At 42.2% G+C, this 21,135-nt stretch overlaps 1 long non-coding RNA gene across 3 annotated transcripts in view; it reads right to left on the reverse strand.

The window, feature by feature from the left end:
- The window catches only part of LOC132406357 (uncharacterized), a 73,877-nt gene that overhangs the window by 11,642 nt on the left and 41,100 nt on the right, over window positions 1–21,135 (reverse strand). For all 3 annotated transcript variants that reach the window (XR_009516145.1, XR_009516143.1, XR_009516144.1), the window contains one exon: window positions 11,029–11,139. This is a non-coding gene — a long non-coding RNA (uncharacterized LOC132406357). The remainder of the gene's footprint in view (window positions 1–11,028; window positions 11,140–21,135) is intronic.

Genomic DNA, 21,135 nt, shown 5'->3' on the forward strand with positions numbered 1-21,135 from the left:
TGTCTAAAAAAAATTCCTCCTCCTCTGTATTATAAAGGGTTGTCCTTTTATTTGAAGACTGTGCCCCCTGGTCCTAGTCTCCACATTGGTATCCTGTTCCTCCAGCATTTTGAGTGTGTTGCTCTGAAATAAATTGCTCTTTATAATAATGTTCTCTAGGTGGCCTGGGCATTTTTACCTCTCAACCAAAATCACTAACACAGATTATCAGGTCGTTATCACTTTGTTGCTTGTGGGAAATTCCTGTGCGCAAATTGGCTGGCGTCCTTCCCACATTATAATATTAAAATCACTTAAAATGTTTTCCATTGTCCGGTGGGTGCTCTGGGAAACCCAGAAGAATGATGGCTAAATGCAAGACTTTTTGTCATATTGCCAAATACATTTCCTCCTTTTTCCCAAAAGGCTGTTTAATTCCCGATGTCATTGAGTCTATGTTAATGAAAATATCAATGCAATTATCAAGAGGACCAGTGTTGGATTATTCTCCTTTGAATCTTATCTTGGAGAAATGGTCCACTCTTGGGTGACAGTGATACAGGAGAGCTTGCTATACACATCAGTTAATCTTTTACCACCGCCTTTTCATATGGTTTTCACAAAATGCCTGCAGTGTTACAAAAGATCTATAGTTAGCTTTTAGCTGCTGCTCCCTGCTCATAATAACATTCCTCAGCTGTACGGTATTTGGTGGGGAAATCAGACCATACAAGAACCGCACTTTAACAGGACCATTAAGCAATCCCCTCTTCCCACCATCTTAAATTTTCTGTTTCTGCTTGAGTAAGTTTCATTATGTAGATGCTGGCTGTGGGGTGAATCTCATTATTCCATGGGAGTAGATCCTCATGGGGGCTTGTGTCTCTCCCTGATCCATCCAGTGGCCTCCTGATGCGTGTTTCTGCACAGGAAGCTGTTTAATGAACATGACAGGCCAATAACATGGTCGGTGTGAGGGACTGGACATTCCTCTTCCCACCAGTCCAAACTCCTAATAAAATGATGGAGTTCCTTCTCTTTCCCCAAACAATGTGGTGCACAATTCATTGTGCACCAACGACACACAACTCGCAGACCGTCAGAAGAATAACTCATTACAAACTGATCTATAAACACTGTCCAAAACAGAGAACAGAGCGATATTCTCCCTCCCCATCTCTCCTATCCTCTCCTCTTCCTCTTTTCCCCTCTCCCTGACTTTTACTCTGCCCTTCAATCCCCCTCCATTTCTCACTCTATTTCTTTCCCTCTCCCTTTGCCCTTCTTGACTCTCCCCTTCTCTCTCCCTCCCCTCTCCTTCACTCTTTCATTTCTGCCCCCTCTCTCTCCTCCACTTTCCCACTCCCTTTCCCTCTCATGTTCTTGCCTCTCTGCCTTTCCCTTTCTCACTCAGTAAAGATGAAAGATGAGCTTTATTTGTCACATGTACATTGAAGCACTGAGACAGGGAGAAATGCTTCATTAGTGTCAATAACTAACACAGTGCAAAGATGTAGCCCGCAAGAGTCACCAACATAGCATGTCCCTAATCCTTACAGTTTTAGAATGCGTGATGATGGAGAACATACAAACTCTCTACAGACAACAGCAGAAATTCAACCATAAATTTACAACCGGTGCTGACATGCCACTCAGAGCACAATGGTAGAACAATAACTGTACACTGGGTCAGTGAGAGTAAATAACTGGCTCTATGCAGTGCTCCACTGTGCTTATGGACGGGACACAGAGTTTCTGATCACCACAATCACACACCAGGATCAGTAGGCACCAGTTTGCCCTGCCTAGAACCTACATGGCAGATTAGCATTGGCTAAATTAAAGTTGATTGCTTCTCCCAATGATCTGGTGTCAGAGCATTGATAGCAATCACCCAGTCCGTCGAGCGAGGTCTCCAGAAATATAGCATTTAATGAGGAAGATGAAACTAGGTTTCACCAGGGTATAAACATGAAGGGGTAATGCTTGGATTACCTGACCGGTTGCATCACTGTCTGATGTGGAGGAGCCACTGCTCAGCATCAGGAAAAGCTGCAGCGGTTCCAGACTTCAGCCAGCTGCATCATGGGTTCTGGCCTCTCCAAAAGGCGATGCTTCAAAAGGTGGGACCTATCATTAAGGTACCTCAACAACGAGGTATTGCTTGCTTCCCATTACCACCATCAGAAAGAAGTTACAGGAGCCTGAGACAAACACACAACATTTTAGGAACCGCTTCTTCCCTACACCATCAGATTTCTGAATGGAAAATGAACCCATGAACACAAACTCACCCTTGTTGTACTCTTTTAGTACTATCTAATTTATATATAGATATTTATAGTATATTTTTTGTCTTGTACTGTACTACTGCTGCAAAACAAATTTCAAGACATACATGACAAATTAACATTATAAGTGTATACCCCAGATAAATACTTTGTGATTTTGTGATATATATGATTATATGATATATATGTACAATGTCTGAAATACATCTTATGGAAATGTTTGTTTGATGAACTTCAATAAAAAATAAATTACAAAAAAAAAACAAATTAACTTAATTCTGATTCTGATACTGTTAACCTTAGTGTTAGAACGAATGCAGCCAGGAAGGCATTGGGGGACACATGATCCCCCATTCCAGGAGGACATGACCAATCAGATCTTTGGCTTTAGCTTAGCCTTTCCCGTTTGATATCCATCACCCTCATCTCTTTGAAGATATTTTATGAATTCCATATCTTCCTGAGTTTCATCAGCTTCCAAGGATACAGATCTGAACAGGATATGTGTCATGTGACTACTTAAAGCACAAGCGGTACATCAAAGTACTGTGTCGATGCTGACCGTGAAGCTGGAAGTCCATGGGAAGAATCTGGTTATGGGGTAGATTCTTTATTTATTGGGTGTTTTTTCTCTCACTCCCTTTCTCTCCTCAGACACATCATAAACTCAGCCCAGCGGACTCCCTAGGCAAATGGTTGTGAGTGTGAGAGACCAATGGCTTGGCTGGTGTGGAATGTGAACATTAATCCAAGTCAAATACTGGACACATCATCACATCCTACCTTCAATACCATCTCAATAGAGATATTTTTGAGATAAAACCCCTCTCTGAAAAGGCCGTGAGGCAGTTTACTAATCTGAAGCTCAACCCATAAACATTATTTCACCCATAGGCAAAAAGGATTCAAATCATTTCTCCAAGGAGAAACAGAAGTCCCTTCTGAACTTCACCCTGTTGGAGATCTCTGTATCTTTTCAGCTGATTAACCTCACTCAGTTTACGGTGTTCTGTATCACTGTCCATTCTCTGTCCAACAACAATTTGCATTTGTACAACTCTGTCATCAGAGTCAAAGGTCCAAACTGACTGGGGGAGGTTAAGTTACCAAAATGAATTTGACTCCATGTCAAATGTAGTTATAATGGGGTGTGGTGGTTCATAGCTTGGCCAAACAAAGTTCAAGGAATGCCAAAATTAAGGAAGAAGAGATGATGAGGTTTGGGGAGGGTATTATGGAAGCTGAGACCTGGCTAGGTGAAGGCACAGCTGCCAGGGGCTTTAAGTGAGAAGGAAAAAAAGTTGATAGGAACCTGAGGGGGAACTTTTTCAAATAGTCCTGGAGCAAGTGGGGACTCGGAACATGAAAGGAACGGGACTGGCACGTGCTGCTCGAGACTGAAACATGTACTGAGACAAAGACATTTGGTTAATGCCTGTGAGGGAGAAATTAATTCTCCTCAAACATTTGGTGTCTCCATTTAAGAAGATGTGGTTGAGATAGGTATGCTAACAATGTTTAAAAAACACTTGGACTAGCACATCGATTAGAAAGGCTTAGAGGGAAATGGGCCAAATAACTTAGATGGGAATCTTGGTCAGCATGGATGGCTTGGGCCGAAGGGCCTGTTTTCATTGTATATGACTAGGATTACTGATCCCCAAGATTGCTCATCTGAAAGAAATTAGCTGACGTAATTAATCATTATTAATCATAATTTAATTTAAATTTTATTTTATTTAGAGATACAGCACGTAACAGGTCTTCCTGGGCCAATGAACTTGCACCACTCAGTTATATCCATATAATCAATGAACCTACTAACTCGCATGTCCTGGAATGTGGGAGGAAACCCACGCGGTCATAGGGAGAACAAAGTCCTTACAGACAGTGGTGAGAACTGAACCCCGATCACTGGCACTGTGACAGTGTTACACTAACCACTACACTATCAAGCCGCCCTTTTGAGGTCTCAGCTGCAAAGCAGATTCTGGAATGTTCAGTACCCCAGTACTTATCACTGAATCAACAAAACAATGCAGTACATCAGAATGAACTGGGAGGTCTAGTTTTTTCCTGAGTGATTTTAGTTTGAACCCAATGACCTGGGAAATCAGCACAATAAACTCCACTCTGAGCTGGTGATTTGAGAGGGAGAGGCCATTTCTGATCTTCAAAGGAGAAGAAAAGGAAATGCTTCAAAAATAATTTTAAACCATAATGTTTATTTTTAAACCACTGCTTTTTTTTTTCCTTTGCAGAGGAAAATTATTAGCGACAATTGTCCGTGAATGTTTGTTTTCAAATGCCCTTTTCAGTGCATTCATGTTACTCATTCCAATAGCATGGAGGTTCAGAGCTGGATCAGACTACAATTTATCTTTCTCAATCATAGAGAAATGGGCAAACCTCATCACCAACCACCCACTGACCCATGGCCTCAATCTGGTTTGATATCTGTGTGTTTTCCCCAGTTGTGGAAATACTGCTATCAAAGCATTCTTTGAATACATTTGGTCCAGACATTAACTTCCTTTTTCTCAGACCATGACAGAGAAGGCCAGAAATGAACCACCATGACCCCAATACAGATACAGCTGGTGCCTGCAGACTGACGCAGGGCTGTGTGGGAACTGGTTGTAATAGCAGGTAAGGCACGTCAACTGAGTATAGAAACTTAAATGCAGGGAGTCAAACATGTACATAGAGAGAAAACAGACAAGGAGACAGACATGTAGAGAGAAACACACAGAGAGGTAGACATTTACAGGGAAAGACACAGAGGTAGACACTTAAAGGGAAAGACACACAGAGAGAGAAATGCACAGAGAAAGACACAGGGAGACAGACATATACAGAGCAAGACACACAGGGAGACTACATACAGAGAAAGACACAGAGAGAGACAGACGGACAAAGAAGCAGGCACAGTCAAATACAGGCAAATATAGTGTCAGACAAATAGAGACAGACACACGCAGGGAGATAGTGACACAGTAACTGACAGACCTTTGGGAACTCCAGACATTTCACCTTTGGGCACGATGCTGAAAGCTCAGCCAACTGAAAGCCACAGTGCGAGGGAAGGAAATGGTGAGGAGCCAAAAAGTCTTAATCATAGAGAACAGAGTGTGGGAAACCAGGGAGGGGTGCGAATTTGAGGGTTTTAAAAGCCCAGGATCAGAAACTCCAAGGTCTGTAGAGTATTGTGAAAATGAACTGCCAGAAGAAGGACGGGCCTGTGCTCTGTGCTACACAGTCTGATCCCAGCTGGCGCCTACTGCTGGTTGCTGTTGACTGGAGTAGAGGATAAAGAGACAGGACTGGACCATTCAGACATGCTTCTGATCTGACCTCCCTTCTGTCCTTCATGGATGTCAGTTCAGCCAGAATTCTGGAAACAACTCCAGTGACTCCACCTTCTTCTACAATAGTTTTAAAATGCTCATCCTTGTGCTCAACTCCCACCATGGACCTGCCCTCTTTAACCCAGCAGCATCCTTAAATCTTGCCGCTCGTTCTGCCCTCTGTATCCTTTCATCCTGCCTGTGTCTTATCTATCAAAGTTCCAAAGGAAAATTGTTCTATTCCCAAAACACTCTGACCTTATCAATCATCACATCCGTGATTAAGGTGTCGTAATGTTTATTTCAGACTTAGTGTCAGTTATAGTTTGATTAAAGAACAAAATGCTGGAGGAACTCAGCTGGTCAGGCAGCATCTGTGGAGGGAAATGGACAGTTGATGTTTCAGATTGAGATTGTTCATCTCGGCTGAAAAACAGAAGGGAGATAGCTGACCTAGAAAGGTGGAGGGAAGGGCTGGAGCAAGAACTGGCAGGTGACAGGATGATCCGGATGAGCAGGGAGAAGTGGGAAGAGTGAATGAGGCTGAGAGGGTTACAGAAGATGGAATCTGATAGGACAGGAAGGTGGAACATGTAACCAAGGGAGGGCAGATAGGAGCAGTGGGGGGTGAGGTGTCTGAGTGTGATGAATGTGGGGACAAATAGAGTGAGAAGAGGAAGGGAATATAACAGGGTGATTGTGGCAGTGTAGAAAGAGTTGGGCAGCTTGGGAGGAGAGAGAAAGGGAATAGAGAGAGAGCTTTTACCTGGTTGAAGTTCATGCCGTCAGGATTTATACTACTCTCAAGGCAGTGGCATCCATCATTAAGGACCTTCGCCACCCTCAGGACATGCTGTCTTCTAATTACTACCATTAGACAGGAGGTACAGGAGCCTGAAGGCACACGCACTCGACATTTTAGGGACAGCTTCTTCCCCTCTGCCACCAGATTTCTGAACCCATGAACACCACCCCACTATTTTTGCTCTTTTTTTCACTACTTTTTAATATCAGAATATATACTTCTTATTGTAATTTATAATATATTTTATATCTTGCACTGTACTCTTGCCACAAAATAACCAATTTCACAACATATGAAGTGATAATAAACCTGATTTTGACCCTGGTGGAATAACTTCTGCATTCTCTTGTGCCTCTGTAGATTAATGTCCTGGGACTGCGCTAAAAGCTCTAGGTCAAGATCAGTCGTTGTTATCCATCCCTGGTGACCTTCGATGCAAAAGTCAGACCAGGCAGCAGATGGTGAGTTCTGAACCCTGGACTTGAGTGTTGCCCAAACCCAGACTCAAAAAGTGTCCCTTTAGAAAATAGTCACTTCTGCAAACCAATAGCCCAAAGAAGGCTGATGAAAGATAGGCATCACTCCCTGAGATGCAGATTTCTGGTGTCTTCAGGAATAATAACGGTGCAAATACAGAGCTCAAATGCAGTTTGTGAACACATTCCCCATAATGAAACTCTTTTATATCAACTCAGTCATTCCTATGGCCGCTTCCCAAGGGAGTCTTGCAGACCCCAAATAATCCCACTCAAACTACTCTCCTCTCTTCTATCTGTACAGTAGGCAGTCAACACCAACAGGGAGAGTAGGAACTTGAGATATATACATCGAGAGATACTGTGGCCGGCAAGGCAGGGGGAATTTATTCTTCAGAAACCTCCCCCAGGCACCTCACTTTCCTCCCACATTAAAAGAGTGAGGGTTAGCAAGTTGTGGGCATGCCACAGTGGTGCCGGAAGCTTACCAACACTTGCGATCCATGAACATTACCTTATTTTAAAAACACTCTTTATTTTTATAATTTTTAGTAATTCTAATGTCTTTGCACTGTTCAGCTGCTGCAAAACAACATATTTCATGTTGTACAAGTCAGAGACAATAAATCTACAAAACTTTGTGCATCATGTCAAATCAAAATAAAAATTCCAAAACCTGTCAGCAATTTACTAAAAATTTAAAGTCAAAATTGTTTGCTGAAAAAGTATTCATGCCCTTTGTAACATTGCTAACTTTCCTGAGGTGCAATACGGTATATTACCTATAAATTCCTCCTCTCTCCGTAAGGTCCAACAGCACTGTAGATTTTCAACATACCGAACCAAGTCAGGGAAATAAAGCAGCACAAATCTGGGGAAGGGTACAAGACCATCTCCAAGGTACTGAACACACATTGGAGCTCAGTACAATCCATCATGATAAAAGGAAAAAAATATGAAATCATAGCCACACTGCCTAGGTCAGGCTACCTCCCCCCACCAAGTTGCTGAAGAAAGGCTAATGTGATACCAACAGTCACTCTGAGTGAGCTGCAGAAGTCATTTGCTGCAACTGGAGCTGAAATTCATGATCCCACAACCTAAGGCCTCTAATACAAAAAGAGTATTTATAGAAGAGTGGCAAGGAAGAAGCCCTGGCTAAAAAAAAACATATCCTTGCCCATAAAGATTTTGTAAAGATGTGAAAAGAAGGTTGTGTGGTCGGATAGGGCTTAAGTGGAACTTCCTGGCCTCAGCACTAAGTAAATCTAATAGTGCACATTAGCCAGGTTCCACCATCCCTACTGTAAAGTATGGTGGAAGTAGCATCATGCTGTGGGGATGCTTTTCAGCAGCAGGGACTGGAAACCTGGTCAGGATTGATGGGAAGGTGAAGGTTGATAAATACAGAGGGATCCTGGATAAAAACCTGCTAGCCTCTACCAGAAAGCTTACACTAGGGAGGAAGTTCCCAGAGCAATTTTCAGCAGGACCGTGACCCAAAGCAAACATGGGGTGGCTTCAGATGAAGAAAATGGATGTCCTTGAGTGGCCCAGTCGGAGCCCTCAATTTAATCTGATCAAACATCTCTGGCAAGACCTCAAGACTGCTATCCACCACCTCTCCCTCACTAACCTGGCACAGCTTGAGCAATTTTGCAAGGAGGAATGGGCAAATCTTGCTGCATCACATTATGCAAAGCTAATAGAGACTTATCCAAAAAGACTACTGGCTCTAATAGTTGTGAGAGGTTGTTTCAACTAAGTCCCACGCAAAGGGTGAGAAATACTTTTGAACTGCTGACATTTCAGCTTTTGCATTTTTAGTTTTGTCATGCTTTACAATTTTCCCTTTTTTTGTTTTGGCTCTAACTGTGAAAAATGGAGCATGTGACTCAGAAATAAGAACTCTCAGTTAATTTGATCATAATTCCTGGCTGTTATACTCATTTATGTGAACAAAGTGTTGAGGGCTGAATACTATTAAAAAGCACTGTAGTGGTGAGAACTGAACCCAGCTCACTGGTACTGTAATAGCATTATGCTAAGCATTGCGCTGCTATGCCATCTCTATTGACTGAGAAGGGCTTGAGTTAGGTACAGGGGGGCAATATCTGCAACCCACATGTCCAGCTTCGTTCACAGCAGTTAACAATCACTTCATGACAATCAGCCTCCCTCCATGGCCTTTGTATACATTTCTTGCTGAATGCAGATGTAGCCAATATAGTCAAAGATTTCCCCCACCCACCATTCTCCCATCTGGCAGAAGATACAAATGCCTGAAAGCACGTACCACAAAGCTCAATCCTTCCGAAAAGCAACAAGGAAAAGACCTTGAACACAGAAGCTGACAGAACCTCACCATGATAATTACTGTTTAAAAAAACATAGCTTTTATAATGCCATAACTAATTACTAAATCAATTTTAGTCACCAGGGTCAGGGGTTAGCATGTAACTATTGAAGGTGCCAATGGCATCACGGCTAAGATCAGCCGCCTAGCTTTGTGCACAGAATTTGTTTTTCTTGCTTATTGACTGCTAGGGAGCTTCAAAGGTATATCACTCTAAAATAGCAAACTATTTGTAAGTCTAAAAATGGAGTATTGTCAACAGCTTTGACCCCCATGTCTAAGAAAGGATGTGCCTGGCATGGGAGGGGCTCCAGAGGAGGTTTATGAGAATAAACCCAGGAATGAAAGGGTTAATGATGGCTCTGGGCCAGTATTTACTGGAGTTTCAAAGAATGAGGGGGGAGCTCATTAAAACCTACCAAATATTGAAAGGCCTAGACAGAGTGGACTTGGAAGAGGTTGTTTCCTGTAGTGGGGGAGTCTAGGACCAGAGGGCACAGCCACAGAATAGCAAGACGTCCTTTTAGAACAGAGTTGAGAAATAATTTCTTTAGCCAGAGGGTGGTGAATCTGTGGAATTCATTGCCACAGGTGGCTGTGGGGGCCAATTATTGTGTATATTTGAATCAGAGGTTGATTAGTAAGGGTGTCAAATGGTACACAGAAGACACGAGGATGGTATTGAGAGGGATAATGTATCAGCCATGATGGAAACTCAATGGGGCAAATGGCCTAAATCTGTATGTCGATGGTCATGCAGTTGATAACAATCAGGAATAAGTAATAGGGGGCAGTCTGGGGCAAGCTCATTAGATCTAGCCTCCCAGCACAAAGGCCTCCATGATGGATAAATATTTACTCAGCAAGATTGTGTTTGGCTGATACAGATTCCGAGGATCTGTTGCAATTCACTACTGAGCTGTTGTGAACAGGCAACTACTGGGTTCGAAGGTCCAGTGTCTGCAAGACCGAGTCCAATTAGTTGGAGGCTGGAGGTTGAAGATAGCCTGTCCTGTGGTTGGAGGACTGTATGTGCAAGGACAGAGAGACAAGGATCGTTTTGCTGTTGCTGTTTTATTGCTTGCTGTGTTCCATGTTGTTCTGACAAGTATTGTAGGCATGCTACATTGACACCAGAATGTGTGTTAATACTTGTGGGCGGCTCCCCAGCACAAACTTAGGTTGTGAATACAAACAACACATTTCACTGTATGTTGCAATGCACATGTGATAAATGCGTCTGAATCGGAATCTGAAGACAGCGCAGCAATCTGCTGGGGGAGCTCAGCTGGCTGCTCACCAAGCTGAAGGGAGCAAATGTACTGTTGACATTTCAGATCAAAACTCCCTACCAGTCCTGAAACATCGACCTTTGCTTTCCTACCTACAAATGCTGCTCAACCCACTGAATTCCTCCAGCAGATTGTTCCTCCAGATTTTGGCATTTGTGGTTTCTGGAGACTCCAGTAAATAATAGAGCACAGGAGCAGGCCATTTGGCCCACATCTGTGCCGACCATTTAAATTAATTCCATCTACTTGCACATAATCTAAATCCCTGTATCACTTGCTTGCCTTTTAACTGTTGCTGTTTTATCAGCTTTCATCATCTCTCCTGGCTCCAGGCACATAGCACCCTCCATGTAAAAAATCTTACCTTCTCAATCTCCTTTAAACTTTCCCCTTTCTCTCCCCACTTCCCAGATTGTCACTGCCAGATTACGGCAAAATTAGTTTTAAAAGACAAATTCTGATCTGCTACTGTAGTGAATTACCTTAAAACTGAGTCCTCCAGCTGACATCTCCCGAGGGGCTAACTCAGTGCCTGCTGCTGTGGAATAGCTATCGTCAAAGACCCTGGAAATAATCAGCATGTCAGGCAGCATCTGTAGAGAGAGAAATAACCAGGGTTAGTGGTTCATAAAAGTGAACTCTCCTCAGTATGACCAGTGACTCAAAACACCAACCCATAATTGTACCTGTGGTAGAAAGAGCTTCGACTTTTCTGTTATTGTTTCAGTCTTTCTGCATTCACAGATATTTCTGCCTTTTTTGGAATAAATATTGTCCTCTGAATTGATCCTCTTCGCTTCTAATTGACCGGAGCTCTGTTTGGGCTAGGCTCAGGAAACTGGGACGAGTGTTTTTGGGTAGGATAAAGCTACACTTAGTTGCAACTTTATTAGGAAACTCCTGTACCTAATAGAGTGGTCATTGAGCATGTGTTTGTGGTCTTCTGGGGCTTCCAGGTTTGACATGCTGTGCAGAGATTCTCTTCTGTAGCGTGTGGCTGTTTCAGCTAACATTCCTGATAGCTTGAACCAGTTTAGTCAATCTCCCCCTTCCTCTCCCTGTCGCCCACAGAACTGCTGCTCACTGGATGTTTATTTTTGTTTTACATGCCATTCTCTGTAAACTCTGCTGTGCATCAGATAATCAAACCACTCCATCTGGCACCAGCACTCATTCAATAGTCAAAGTCACTCAGATCAGATTTCTTCCCCGTCCTACCGTTTGGTCTGAACACCAACTGAACCTCTTGGCCATGTCCGTGTGTTTTTATGCAACGAGTTGCTGCCTAATTATGGGCTTGTTAAGTATTTGCATTAACGAGCAGGTGTACAAACAAAGCTTCCACTGTGTGTGCAACTGTGGCCACAGCTTCTGATCGCTACATCATGATAGCTTATTGAAAATTGATAACATCTGCAGACTGGATTAGTGTAGGATTCGTTTGACACACAGCCCTCAGCCCTCACTCCCCTCTCTGCAGAGATTAGGGAGCAGGTTTGTACATCAAGCCTAGTGATTTGAACCACACCCAGACTGAGTCAGGACCTCCGGGGGAAAGTCCGTGCAGTAAAAGACCAAAAAAGGGAACTCTTTGACAGCAGCAGCTTTCCGGACACCACAGTTCAGTCACTTTGTGGCATTGGTGGAAGTTTCAGAACGGATAAGGACACGACACAACACAGCAGAGGCCCGGCCAAGTGAGGCAGCTGATTCATTCCACATAAATAGTTCTCTTAAGAATATCTACCCAGCACTGGACTTCCTTTACTGAAAAGAACACCATGAAATTAAATTATCTGAGGCCTCCTCATAATATTTGCATTGCCACAGGTAGAAACCTTGGATAAAGGCACCTAGGTCAAAAGAAAGGATATTCTGAACATTACTGAAGAACTAGTTAAGCCACTTTCAGAAAATTGCATCCAGTTCTGGTCAGAATATTTTGAGTAAGAAGCTGAGCTTCTAAGGAAGAGGGCAGAAAATGCGATATTGTCAAAGACCCTGCACATCCTTCCCACAATCTCTGACCTCCTGCCATCAGGCATAAGGTATGGCAGCAGAAGAAGCAGGACTGTCAGGCTGGGTAACAGCTTCTTCCCCCAGGCCATTAGATTTCTTAACACCCTGCTGCCACCCAGCACACATGTACCCCCCCCCCCCCCGTCTGAATGCCCTGCTGTACGTCTGTTCCCCACCTGCTTCACTCCCCAACTCAGGACACTCTCATCCTGCACTGGTCACTTGTCATCTTTTACTGCTGCTGTTTCATGCATTCACACAACTGCTTGTTTTACTATAACAGTGTCAGTAACATTATACCGTCTTACATAAACATGCGCCTTGCACTTTATGTCAACTTGTTAATCATCAGGCCAAGCCACTCAGGGACTTGTGTTAATATTGTTTTGTGACTGTATGCGCTGGATCATAACTACGTGTACTGTGTGCTGTGTGTGTGACTACATGAGCACCTGGGCCCCAAACGTACGACATTTCATTTAGCTGTACGGTTGAATGACAATAAGCTTGAAGAGGTGTATGAGAATGGTTGTGGCTACAAGATTCAGTGGTGAAACTGAGCTTGTTCTTGGAGCAAAGGCTAAGAGGAGATTCAACAAGGTCATGATCATTTAGAAAGGATAAGTAAAGGAATGCTGTTCCCATTAGCCTCAAACTGACCTGAAAAGCCCTCAAATCTATCTCAGACTATACCTACTTGCACTAATATTATTGTTTGCTTTTGTTTAGTTTGTCATGTGACTTTTGTATAATTTATTTTAAATTAAGTTTACTGTAATTTATGTTTGTCATGTTTGTGTGCAGACCAGAGGTCGGAGGCCTGAGCCCAGGGGGTCAAACCTTGGGACACAAGATCCTGAGGGGTCTCTGCCTTTGCAGGGTGACTATAGAGAGGATGTAGCTTCTTCATGCAGAAACTTAGAACTAAGGGGTTACTATTTCAATAACAATCACCCATTTAAAGCAGAGTTAAGGTTTTTTTCCCTCTTAGGTGAGTGTGAGTGATTTCTCTCAGGGCAGCAGAAACATAGCCTTTGAATATTTTTATGGTAGCAATAGAGAGATATTTGATAAGCAACCGGGAGGTGAAAGGTTACTGTGGCTAGACAAAAATGTGGACTTGGGGTGACACCCCAATCAAACATGATCTTAGAACCATAGAACATTACAGCACAGAAACAGGCCTTTTGGCCCTTCTTGGCTGTGCCAAACCATTTTTCTGCCTAGTCCCACTGACCTGCACCTGGCCCATATCCCTCCACACACCTCTCATCTTCTTACATCATTGGTTACATTATGGCTTGGCACAGCAACTTGAAGTGAGGGAATGCAAGAAGCTGCACAGAGTGGCGAGCTCACGGGCACATCACTCCCCACCACTGAGATTACTTATTCCCATTCTTCAGTACACAGGTGTAAAGGAGAACAAAATCATCATTACACTGGATCCAGTGCAGCATTAAAAAATACAATAAGCATAAAGAACACAATAAAAATAAATAAACACAATCAATATAACTACAAAAGCAATCTTATAGACTACAATGTACGTAACTGTTTGAGTGTGGCCATATATACATAACATTACATAAGGCCATTAGACATAGGAGCAGAATTAGGCCATTCAGCCCAACAAGTCTGCTCCGTTATTTGATCATGATTGATTTATTACCCCTCTCAAGCCCTTTCTCCTTCCTTCTCCCGGTATCCCTTGATGCCCTTCCAAATCAAGAACCCATCAGCCTCCACTTTCAATTTACCTAATGACGGCCTCCACACTGTCTGTGGCAATGAATTCCACAGACTCACCACTTTTTGGCTAAAGAAATTTCTTCTCATCTCAGTTCTAAAAGAGTGCCCTTCTATTCTGAGGATGTTCCCTCTGTTCCTAGACTCTCCCACTATAGGGAACATCCTCTCCATGCCCATTTCCTCTCGGCCTAATATTAATGGGTTTTAATGAGGTCCCCCCTCATTCTTCTAAACCCCAGGGAGTACAGGCCCAGGGGCATCAAACACTCTTCATAGGTTAATCCTTTAACTTCTGGTATGCCCTGGTCTACGCACTGATTGTAAGTACAAAATCATCACACATCAGTCATATCTACAGGTGACATTACCTCAAGAAGGCAACATTCATCAAAGATCCTCACCATCCAGACCATGACAACGACTATTGGGCAGGAGGCATAGAAGCCTGAAGGCCCACACCACCAGGTTCAAGTACAACTACTTCCCTTCAACCATTTGGTTCCTGAACCAACTTACACAACCCTAATCACTATAGTTTTGCAACACTACGACCACCTTGCACTAACATGGGTTTTTAAAAATTTAATTGGTTTCCTTGTAAAAAATTGTGTATAATTTAGGTTTATATTATGCCATGTGTCTATGTTTTTCATTACACTTGTGCATATGACAACAAACTGCACATTGGCTTTAAATTTTGTTGGAACAGATTCAAAGCACCAGATCCCTAATCCCACTCCTCATTTATGTATTTCTATGTACATAAGAATGTGTGCATCACCAAAGGGACCACTAATTCCTGGCCAAAGTGGTAGATGTAGGTTCAATTACAACATTTAAGAGAGGTTTGGATGGGCTCATAGATGAGAGGGTAGGGAAGATTATGGCTGAGGTGCAGGTAGATAAGACTAGGCAGAAAATCAGGCTAGCAAGAACTAGGCGGGCCATAGGGATAGCTTCTGAGCTGTAGTGCTCTACAAATCAGGATTGGTGAGAAAGTAAATTTAGAACTTATCACTTCTGTTAGTTGGTGATAAATGTTTGGAACATTCTATCATGCAGAAAACAACTGTATTCAAACATTCTGATGAAGAAACAATGATCGGGGGCTTGCGGGCTCTTCAATGGATTATTTATTGTATTTTGGATGGGTGTGCTACTTTGTTAAAGAATGTACTCAGGAACTTCTTTGAGAGGTAGTAAATGAACATACTGGGAGCCGCATGTAGGTGCTATCACAGTGAAGGCACAACAGCACCTCTACTTTCTTAGAAGTTGCACTGATTTGGCATGTCAACTAAAACTTTTACAGACTTCTATGGATGCAGAGTGGAGAATATCCTAACTGATTGCAGTAATCAGAAACAACAAAAAAGACTACAGAAAGTGGTGGATACAATCCAGTCCATCACAAGCAAATCCCTCCCCACCAATCAGCACATCTACAAGAGCAGTGCCACAAGAAAGCAGACCTCACTATCCAGGGCATATTCTATTCAAGCTACTCCATTGGGAGGAGCTACATGCCTTAGGTCCCACACTGTCAGGTTCAGGAACAGTTATTACTCTACAACCATCAGGCTCCTGAACCAGCGTGGATAACTTCACTCACCTCAACTCAACCGTGACCTACAGGCTTTCTTTCAAGGACTCCACAACTCATGTTCTCAGCAAAATTGTTTAATTTTAGTTTGAACAACTTGTCCTCTTTTGCATGTTGGTTATTTTTCACTTTTTGTTTCTGTATAGTTTTTCATAAATTTTATTGTGTTTCTTTACTTTTCCTTTAAATGCCTGCAAGTAAATTAATCTCAAGGTAGCATATGGTGACACATATGTACTTCAGTAATAACTTTACTTTGACTTCGTATGCATTGAAGGAATAGGCTTCAATATATTATCATGTATTCAGACTTGAATGGCCTGGAGAGAATAAAAGGTCGGGTTTGTTGTAAATGTAAGGATCTGAACTTTAGTGGGAGACAAAGTACAGGAGAGATGAACCAATTAGTCTCTATTTTAGTGAAGGAATGTTCCTTTGAATTGAAATGAGAAAATTGAAACCTATACTGAGTGGCCACTTTATTAAGAACCTCCTGTACCTAATAAAGTGGCCATTTTATGTAGTGGTCTTTTGCTACTGTGGACCATTCAAGGTACAATGTGTGTTTAGAGATGATCTTCTGCAACCCGCTGTTGTAACATTTTGTTATTTGAGTTACTGTCACCTTTCTATCAGCACGAACCAGTCTGGCCATTCTCCTCTGACCTCTCTCGTTAATAAGGTCTTCCCTGCATGCTTCTTTTTGTTTTTCTCACCATTCCCTAGAGATTGCTGTGTATGAAAATCACAGGAAATCAATAATTTTTGAGATACTCAAACCACCCTGACTGGCACCAATATTCATTCCACAGTCAAAGTCACTTAGATCACATTTCTTCCCCATTCTGATGAACAACAACTAAACCTCTTGACCATGTCTCATGCTTTCATGCATTGAGCTGCTGCCACATGATTGACTGATTAGGTATTTGCATTAACGCGCAGGTACACGCATTTGCCTAACAAAGTGGCCACTGAGTATATCCTCTAGAGTCATACACAGAGATCTCCTAGTGGATGTTATTTTGTGACAAAGGAACTAATTGACCTGTTACAGCTGCTTTGGTTCACAGCCTGTTCACCAACTCCTGCACAGTGGGAGATGAAATATTCTTCTGATCTCCTGTCTTCTTGGATCATGAGAATTTTGCACCTCTCTGTATTGAGTATTTGCCAAATATTCATTCACCTCAATCACATGATAGTGGCGCCTCTCTCAAATGAATAGTAGCTGGCACAGCATTGCGGTCAAGATCACTAATTGGTACGCTTTGTTCTTTCCATTCCAACTGAAGAAGTGAAAGGATTATCCAGCCATTATTTTTGTGGAGTACTGCCACAAGAAAGCAGCATCTTTCATCAGGGACCAAAATAAGACCCTACATCTTTGGAATTGCGTAACCTGCTAATAAAGTACTGGAACGTTACCCTTGCGCTTGCATCGACATGCTGGGCCCAGGGCAGGTCACCCGATCTGTTAACATCCAGCAATTTAAAGCTGTTGGCTCTCCTCTCTAATACTTTCAAAGTATCATACATGTAAAAGCATTTCAAGATTCGAAAATGAAGATTCAACTTTATTTATCACATGTACATTGAAACATACAGTGAAATGCATCATTTGCATCAATGACCAATGCTCCTAAGGATGTGCTGGCGGCAGCCCACCAGTGCTGCCCCACATTCCAGCACCAATAGAGCATCATAAAATGGTGGCAGCGAGGGATGGACCAAAAGCTGGTGATTGAATTGTGGGCAGAGAGGGGGGCTGAGGGAGGTTGAGAGGGAGGAAAGAGATGGGGCAGGCAGGAGCCTTAGATCCCATGCTACCAAGTTCAGGAAAAGTTATTACCCTTCGACTATTAAGCACCTAAACCAGTGTAGCTAACTTCACTCATCTCAATGCTGAACTGATTCCACAATCTATGGACTCTGTAATCCAGTATTGTTTATTTACTTGTTTATTTATTTGTTATTATTATTGTATTTGCACAGTTTGTCTTTTGCACATTGTGTAGTTTTTCATTGATTATTTTGTATTTCTTTGTCCTGTGAATGCCTGCAAGAAAACAGATAAACACTTTGAAAATAAAATTACTTTGAACTTTAAAACCAGAGTCTTGAAAAGGCAGGAACAATAATTTTTTTTATGCGATCAACAGGAGAGGGTCACTAATAATGTGCTGAAGGTGAAGGAGGTGGAAGAGTTAATGTGTGGGTTTGGTTACGTTGACATGTTCCTGATCCATTCCAACTCTGAATCACATGGTGTCTGTTTCTCCATTAGATGCCACTTGGCACAAATGCACTCAGAGGCTGCATACTGCACATGACCAGAAAAGGGCATGAAATGGAAATTGCAAATTTCTGTTCTTTTTAACCAAATTAGTAAAACTTAAGAACATCAATTATTGTGTGTGTTGGTTTTTAAATATTATGATCAGTACATAGCCTAATATGCAGTGGTATGTGAACTGGCTTTCACTTTCAGATCCAAGGCAACACAGAGTTCATACTTGCTGGTCTGACCAATGAAGACAAGCACTCAACTTCCTCGTCTGTCACAGGCCCTCCCCACCACTGAGCATATCTGCAAGGAACGCTGCCTCAGGAAAGCACCAGCCATTACCAAGAACCCCCACCATCCAGGCCACACTCTCTTCTCACTGCTGCCATAAGGAAAGAGATACAGGAGCCTCATGTCCCACAACACCAGGTTAAGAAATAGTTATTATCATCAGGCTCCTGAACCGGCATAGATAACTTCATTCACCTCAACGCTGAACTGATTCCACAATCTACAGACTCACTTTCAAGGCCTCTACAACTCATGTTCTCAATATTTATTTATTTAGTAATACCGTTTGTCCTCTTTTGCACATTGGCTGTTTTTCCAAATTTTCTGTGTAGTTTTTTATTGATTCTATTATATTTCTGTTTTACACAGAATGCCTGCAAGAAAATGAATTTCAAGGTAGCATACTTTGATAAGAAATTTACTTTGAACTTTGAACTTCATAATAGATGGCTTTAGGTATGGAGAATGCTTGCCCATGCCTCTGGATCCAATTCCACTGTTATTCAGTTCACTTGAAGTAAAGCCATTAGGGGTAAAGGCTGTATGATAATGGTGCCCTTTACAATTTAAAGTCATCCAAATGTGCTTTAAAGCCAGAGAAGTACTCTTTGATGTCAATTTATAATTTTTTAAATTTAGGGATACATCTCAGAACAGGCTCTTCTGGCCCAATGAGCCACACCCCCAGCAACCCATCTATTTAACCCTCACCTAACCACAAGACAATTTCCAATGACCAATTAACCTACCAACTAGTACACCTTTGGAATGAAGGAAACCGGAGCACCTGGAGGAACATACAAACTCCTTACAGAGCATGCCAGAGTTGAGCTCTGAAATCTTCTCAAACTGTAACAGCATTGCGCTAACCACTGTGTGTACTGTGGCACCCCGCCTAGTCACTGTTGTCATGGAGGGAACGCAGCAAGTAACAGCACTATGATCATCATTTTTTACTGATGCTAAGTGAAGGATGACTATTGTCAGGAAACCATGTGGAATTTCCTTCGAAGCAATGTCCCAGGGCTTACCTTTCCCATGTCTATATTATTTTTCATTAACTCCAAAAACCCTCATTTGACCATACTTGGAATATTGTGATCAGTTCTGGTTGCCTCATTATAGGGAGGAAATGGAAACTTTAGAGAATGTACAGAGGAGAATTACTAGGATTTTAAAAACGCAAACACGACGAAATCTGCAGATGCTGGAAATTCAAGCAACACACACAAAATGCTGGTGGAATGCAGCAGGCCAGGCAGCATCTATAAGAAGAAGTACAGTTGACGTTTCGGGCCGAGACCCTTTGTCAGGACTAACTGAAAGTAAAGATAGTAAGAGATACGACGTACCTCTTATCTCTTAATATATAGGGCTGCATAGGAGGAAAGGATGATGCAACTACCACTCTGTATAAAAATCTAATCACCTTAAACTGATGCACCCTGGTATTAGCCATTTCCACCCATTGAAAATCTCTGGCTATCCGCTCAATCTATGCCTCAAATTGTCAAGCTGATGTTTCAGGCTGAGACCCTTCAATATGACTGGAAAGGAAATTTATTCCCCTTCATGGATGCTGCCTGAGTTCTTGTTGAGTTCCTCCCACAGTTTGTGTGTGTTGTTTAAGATCTCAAGCATCCACAGAAACTCTTGTGTTGACCAATTTTCAGACTGTTTGTTTTCCTGGCCTCCATAAGGCAGCCTCTCCCAAGAAAAGAAGCCAAAAGCCCATATCTGGAAATCTTTAACACAAATTCTCTGTAGAATTAAATGTGACTGACAACAGTGATGAAGGTTAGTAGGATTGCATTTGCCCTTATACAGATGTCCTCATTGAAAGATCTCCCAAGTTCCAAGCAAGGTGATTTGGATTACACTTTCCTCAACTCTCATTGGTCAGAATTAGAATCAGGTTTAACATCGCAGGCATATGTCATAAAATTTGTTAACTTTAAGGCAGCAGTACAATTAAATACATGATAAATAAATATAGAAAAATACTCAATTACAGAAAGTATATGTCTAATAAGTAGTTCAATTCAAAATTAGTGCAAAAAAAAAGTAGTGAGGAGGTGTTCATGGTTCAATGTCCATTTAAAAATCAGATGGCAGAAAGGAAGAAGCTATTCTTGAATCGTTGAGTGTGTCTCAGACTTCTGTACCTCCTTCCCAATGGTATCAATGTAAAGAAAACAAGTCCTGGGTTATGGAGGTACTTAATAATAGGCACCACATTCCTAAGGCACTGCTCCTTGAAGTTGTCTTGGAATACAACAGAGGCTAGCTGACTAATTTACACAAATTTCTGCAACTTATTTTGATCTTGTGCAGTAGCCCCCCCTTCCCATACTAGCCAGTGATGCAGCCATTCAGAATGCTCTGCACAGTACACCTGTGGTATTTTAAGTGTTTTAGTTGACAAACCAAATTTCCTCAGATTCTGAATGAAATATAGCCACTGTCTTGTCTTCTTTATAGCTGTGTCAATATGTTGCACCCAGGTTAAGTCCTCAGAGATAGTGACACCCAGGAACTTGAAATTGCTCACTCTCCACTTTTGATCCCTCCGTGAGGATTGGTTTGTCCCTGAGATTATTTCCCACTGGTCCATCTTCATCCAGAAGCACTACAAAC

Source organism: Hypanus sabinus, chromosome 16 (assembly GCF_030144855.1).
Source record: "Hypanus sabinus isolate sHypSab1 chromosome 16, sHypSab1.hap1, whole genome shotgun sequence".
In the NCBI taxonomy this organism is placed as follows: domain Eukaryota; kingdom Metazoa; phylum Chordata; class Chondrichthyes; order Myliobatiformes; family Dasyatidae; genus Hypanus; species Hypanus sabinus.